This window comes from Melozone crissalis, unplaced genomic scaffold (assembly GCF_028551555.1).
Source record: "Melozone crissalis strain CALT ecotype California unplaced genomic scaffold, PUWL_Pcris_2 ptg000042l_1, whole genome shotgun sequence".
Classification (NCBI taxonomy): Eukaryota; Metazoa; Chordata; class Aves; order Passeriformes; family Passerellidae; genus Melozone; species Melozone crissalis.
In genome coordinates, this window is record NW_026535820.1 from 6,376,050 (window position 1) to 6,382,655 (window position 6,606).

Consider the following 6,606-nt stretch of genomic DNA (forward strand, 5'->3'; position numbering starts at 1 on the left):
TAGGCCAATATTCAAGCAGCAATCAATTTACTATTTAATATGGTAAAGTATTAGTAATAGAGCGCTGGGTACAGTGGGGGAAGTTTTCCCTCCAACTGCACACCGATAATTGATGGTTACAGGTATTTATAGGGGTACTCATCAGTTTTTTTCAACAGTTTCTATTTCCAATTTTTTACTCCTCAGCAATTTTTATTCCAGATTATTACATCACAATTCTATACACTATTGTGATTTTAATTTCTCAGGATGTATCTCAAAGGAGTATCCCCAGATGGTGATGGTCCAGTTTCCGAAAGAAGAAAGACCAATCCCATCTGGTGGGGTCCAGCTCCCTAGATGTGTGTCCACCTTTTAATTGCAGAGACTATAAATCTCATAACAGTGATGTCCAGCTTCCCTTTGGTCGAAACCATAAATCCTTGAGGTGATGTTCATCTTCCTTTTCTCTGCTTCAATAAGGCGTGAGATAAGCATATTTCCTTTATATATATTCCAAAGCTGTAGTTTCAAGGATATAAGTAATATTCTAAAATTGTACTTCAAAAGGTTATTATTGCATAGCTCTTTATGGTTAACTGCAAGCAAGAAACAACATCCTTAACACCTTAATTCCAATGTTCCTAAATCAACCAGGGTTAATTGCAAACAAAAGATAGGTTCAAAGGCCGTCAGTTATTATTAGAATTCGCAACTATCCCATTGTCAGTATCCACACATATTGCATTCACAAGTACACACATCGCCTGTTTGTACCTGACATGAAACACAGCTTTGCATCTCACAACACTGATTAGCCCCCCTCAGTCATCTCAGTCATCTGAGCAGGCCCGCCCCTCAGCCTTTCCTCATGGAAGACATGCTCCAGACCCTTGAACCAGCTCTAGCTCTCCACTGGGCCGGCTCCAGGAGCTCCCTTGCACTGTGGAGCCCAGAAATGGACACAGCATTCCAGGTGCTGCTGGCACCTGCACAGCAGGGATCGAGGGAACTGCCTGGGGTCAGAGCCCGCAGCTCAGAGCCCGGGCTGTGTGTGTGCTCAGGCAGGTGAGCTCACTTTGACAATGCCTGCTCATAACCCTTTATCCTGTGTGAAAAATGCGTATTTTATGATTGGCTTTTTGCAAATATTAAAATGAATATTATATGTGTTTTGTTAGAAAGTTATGCTGCATTAATTTTCTAAAGTAGTGTGTTAAATATAGTTTTAGGTTATAACATAATGTTAAAATAGAAACTGTGCTATGGAAGATACTTTTTTTAAAGAGAGGACTCGCACTGAGATAGCAGCCACAGGACACCTAAATCTTTCAGACAAAATGAATTTATTGCTCCATTATCAGAAGAAACGAACTTCTTCCCACCTTGCTTAGCCATGAAGATGCCATTAGGATTAATGGGAAGAAGTTGACACTGACCAGACAGAATCCTTTGTTTGAATGGAATTTTTGCATCATGTATGAGATGCATGAATATGCAACAGGCTATTGCTTTTGAGGGTTAATCCTCTGTTAATGTGTGTCCTTTTTTGGGCTTATTTTGCCCAGAAAGAGTTACCTGGACTGTCTGTAACTCTTTGTTTTTATTGTCTCGTATTGTCCTAAATCCTAATTGTCCAAATTTTTATTACTCTAATTGTATTCCTATTTTTGTAACCATTTTATTACTATTCAACTTTTAAAATTTTAAAAACAAGTGATTGGTGTTTTTCACATCCTGAAAACTCCCACTTCTCTGCTCTGCTCCTGCCCAGGTACCTGTGCTGTAGTACAGGTTTGGTGGGAGAACACACAATGCTTCATCAAATCCAGATTTTTTACCTAGCTGCTTTCAACTCCATCGTTAATGAATTACACTGTGAATCAAGTGATGGGAGAAGTTTAGCAATTGTGTAGGGGCTTCCTGCAGCAGCCATCAGTAAAATCCAAGACCACTTCAACAATGCTCCAGGGAGAATTAAATATTTATAAACTTGAATCAGAAAAGTCAGCATTGTAGTTAACATGCTGCTGAGAGTTTGAGGGAGAGAATGCCTTAAATCCAATACAATTGTGTAAACATACCTGTCAGAGCAATGGGAAGGTGCATCCCTCATGACCTTGAATCCAAGTCCCTTTTAAAACTTGGTTGCGTGTGTTTTTTCCTTCTCAAATTAAAGTGTTCTTTTTCTGGTTTGGCTTTTTTTAACAATTGCACAAAGTGATCTTGAGGAAATAAAACTTCTGGATAAAGAGTCAGTTTGTAGTGGCAAATAATTTCTTAAAATTGTCAAAATGTGAACATTACACTGGAAGTTTCCCAGAGTTTGTGTATGTAAGACTTGCAGAATGCTCATTTACTCATTGCAGTAGAGTCTGTGATTTTGACCGCTACCCATGAAGGAACACCCTACACTACAGAGGGAAGCAACAAGGATGATGTAGGTCGGGACGTGGAAAATAGGTTCTAAAACAAAAGATTGAAAGAAATGGCCTTGGTTTGGTTAGAAGGAGAAAAATGAGGCTAGGAAATCATAAGAAAGTAATCAAATATTTTTATACATTTCAAACATCAAGGATAAGGACAAAATACCATGGATTTAAATTGCAGCTGGCAAGGTTAAAGTTGATCTTTTATGACACCTGGATGAACTAGTTGGCCTTTAGTAGATCTGCAAATTTAACTTTGGATAAGACGCTTAAAACACTATCCACAAATTAGACTGCACTCCTGCCTCTAGCACAACAGTTAAGAAGTAGGTGGAACCCTTAGATTCAGTCTTTCAAATCATATTTCTTTTTTTTTTTTTTACAGTTTTCCTAATCCATAGGCAGGTATGGCACGAGGGGATTTTCACTTCTTAGTGAAGTGTTATAACGTACATACAAAAAGATTGAATAGGCAGAAGAAAAGTAAACAGGGAGTTTACTGTGAGTCAAGTGAGGCAAACAGAGCACAGGCTCTGGGAGGAGTGCCCACATTAGGCAGACTGCTTACTGATAGGCTAGGCATTCATTTCTGCCTTTGGTTTGCTGGGGTTTTTTGTTTGTTTTCCTGGCATCTTCTATCCTGATTTCATTTAGCCACAGTGAAATAACTTGTCTTGGAATGCATTTTGGTGTGGTGATGTTAATGCTGCTTTGAGAAATGTGGCTTCTAATCTCTTCCCAGTGATGAGAGAATTCAGATCTCAGCATTTCTTAGGTCATGGGGACTACTGGCCATGGGTACATCCCACCAAGTTACATGATGAATATGGCACTGAGAATTCCAGTTGAATCTTAGGGACCTTAAAATTGACATCAGCAACACTCAAAAAGAATCAGCCACAGAAGCACATTAGGGAATCTGGTCCAGTGAAACAACAGCCTTTGAACCATCTGGTTCATAGCAAATTGGCAGTTCTCAAGATTTTATCCTGTGATCCAGGAAATGTGGCTTAATCCTTTATTTTTGGAATCATAAAATGATATTAAAATGCCAGTGTTTTAAATGGTTTTGACCCTCTGGATTAGACAAAGAAGTCTGGAAAGAAAGCAGCCAAAAACTTTAAAAATGGGCATCAGGAAAAGAAAACTCAAATTTACTACTTAACATCTCATTGGTTTTAATCCAAGGCCACTTATTTTATGAGGCTGACAGTTGTTTTTGAATATTTGGAGTTTTAAACAGTGCTTCTTTTGTAGAAGTGCGTTGGAGATAGACCTGGCCCATGGTGACTTAATAACATCTATTTAGTTAAATATTCAATGTAATAGGGAAATAAGTAAAAACACTATGATTTTTTTTATTCACTTTATCATGGTTGCTGTGATTTGTATGACAAAAGTCCAACATGCTGCAAATATTTCCATTTTTTGATAATGTTGGTGTCTGTGCTTGCAAGTGGTTCTACATTGTTCTTCCTTATCTATACCATTAGGAATGTGGTAGAGTGAAAATTATCTTAAAGAAAGTGCAAGTTCAGCAGGATTCCAGCCTGCATTGCAAGCTTAGGCTCAAATGAACCTTTTTGATGGGGAATAATGCAAGCCTCTAAGGACTTACTGGAATGCTCTGTGGCAATTAGTTCTGTAATATTATAGTTCAAGTTCCGGCCTTATGTGGCTCTAGAGACTTTGGAAATATATGCGGTTCATTTTTCAAAATGCTTTTAGGCCTCTTTTTTATCCCCTCTAATTTTCCATCACCCAGTAGTTAGGTTCAGGAATATTGTTTGTGATCTGAGCTGTGATGGTTTGATTCCACCACGCTTTGCCATCAGATTATTGTGCTGAAGGTCTGCGTCATCTGTGTGCATGACTTGCAGAGTTGGTGCCAGTGGAGCCATTTCTAGGCCACTCTGCTGGCAGTTTTCTGAATTGACTTAATTGGACAGGGAGTGCCAACCAACAGGAGTATTTTCATCAGGACTCCATTTCCTCGTGGTTCTTTGAAATGCATATCAGATGGACATGTGTTCATGACCCTGGAAAGGACTTGGGGCCCTTCTAGAAATGGAGAAAACTCTAGGCTGCAACAGTGCTCAGGAGGACAGTTTTAGTTTGTTTAACCTTGAAATCAGTAGGTCCTTATAAAAGTCTTCCCTGTTACATTCAGCAAAACCTTTTGGATTTTCCCATTACTGCTTTTAGCATAGTTATTGTGTCAACCCAAAAGCAAACTTAAAGGATGACTGCATTTACCATTTTGAGATACCTTTTTCTCTTTAGCTTCACTGGACAAAACCAGAAGGAGAACATTTGTATTTTTTTTAAAGTGAGGAAAACTTTATGGTAACAATTTCTTTGGGAATGATTGAGATTTAATTCAAAAGCTCTGAAGTGTTCAGAAAATGCAGAGAAGTTTCTCTTCTTTACCATTAAAGTGTAAAAAAAACACCATGATTTTCTCCTACATCTCCAAGATTATCACTGGACTGTAAAACAGGTGCTTTGTCCAGTCTTGGCTACACACAGAAAGTGGCTCCAAGAATCTTAAAAACTAATACCAGACAACAGACAAACTGTAAATAGCCTGCTGCCTCTGTGTCTCAGTGTAGCTGAACTGTAGCTCAGAAGAATTATTAAAATATTTGTTAAATAAGTAGAAAATACATGCTACTAGTATTCTTCTGTTTCTCCTGTCTCAAAAAATATAAAAAATACATCAGTCCATTATGATCTAGCCTTGGTGATAGACCATCAAGCTCAACTATGTGGCCTTCAGGTATCCAATACTTTTATTATTTTCTGTGATTAAGAAAATCTGTGAATGATTCATGGGACGAAGTCAAAGCTCAGGTGTTGGTGTCTGCTGATGAACATGCCTTCCAGAATGTCCCAGTTATTAGCACTCCTGCAGCTGTCCCTTGGCTTTAGCTGGGGTCAAGAGATTGGGATGCCCAACTTCATCTGGCATAAAGGATCATTGCATTAATGAAAGTCCTCAAAACATGGGTTATAAAAGAGTAACAGAGCTCAGCCGCAGATAAATAATTTCCCTCTGTGTGTGTGAGACTTAACAGTTCTGAGCTATTAAATATAGGAAAAAATAAAGACTTTGTCATATATAATTTACTCAGTAGTTATTAAAAACTTCATGTTATGCCGCCTGTGAGAATTAATTTCTATGTGGAAGTCCAGGGCAGGTCTCAGATTCCATCAAGCATTCTTTCACAAGATTTGAACAGTTCTGAATATATAGTAGCATCTACATGACAGGATGCACGCATATTTCAAAATATGCAACAGGCCTTCTGGAAAATACACTGATCATAAAAGTGATAAAATCATACAGTATGTTAATGTGGTTGACGCACTTTTTGGGAATGAGGAAATACAAGTTTGCACTAAGGAAAGAATGTCCAGTAAAACATTGTATGAAAGGACTGCAAAATTGTATGATAGACTGTAAATAATCGTAGAATAAAAATTACAATTGATGGACAAATAAATCGAATGTAATAGCTCAAAGCTAGCATTGTGACAAAGTAAAGCAGCTAAATTAGTGTACACTCTCTTTGAAATAGAAATTGTTGCATTTAACCAACAATGATTTCACCTCCTAGATACTTTGATTTTATTTCCTTTGTTATACAGTGTGTTATTTTTAGTGGGCTCCATTATCTGGGAGCATGTGGGAAGAGAGAAGCTTTTCACACTGGCAAGCCCTTCTCCACAGAGATACTAATGTGTATTGGATACCAGTGTGTGCTAGATGTTTGGCTTAAGGGAACATGCAGCCATATCACAGCAGGCTGTGTCTACAACAATGACTAGTTACTGACAGATCTGCTCTCGTTTGTTCTTACGAAACACAGTCTTAAAAATTAAATATATACCCCTTTATTACTTACATCCTCTCTGTGAAACCCTTCTGTCCATCAGTCTATTTTTTAGCTTAAATATCACTCATATTTTGTGTAAAATTAATGTCTCTTACTGCCTTTGCTCCTAATCACATAGAGCAATCTATATTTTGGTGTACAAATTGTTCATCCTTATTGCCTGCTTGAAGCTGGGCTCTGCCATCATCCTGACTACAGCCAGAGGGCTGCAGGAAGTTCCCAGTAGATGGAGTTTATATGGCTGGGTTACTTCTGCTCTGCATCATAGCACTATTTGGACTGTACTTTTCCCAGTCCAT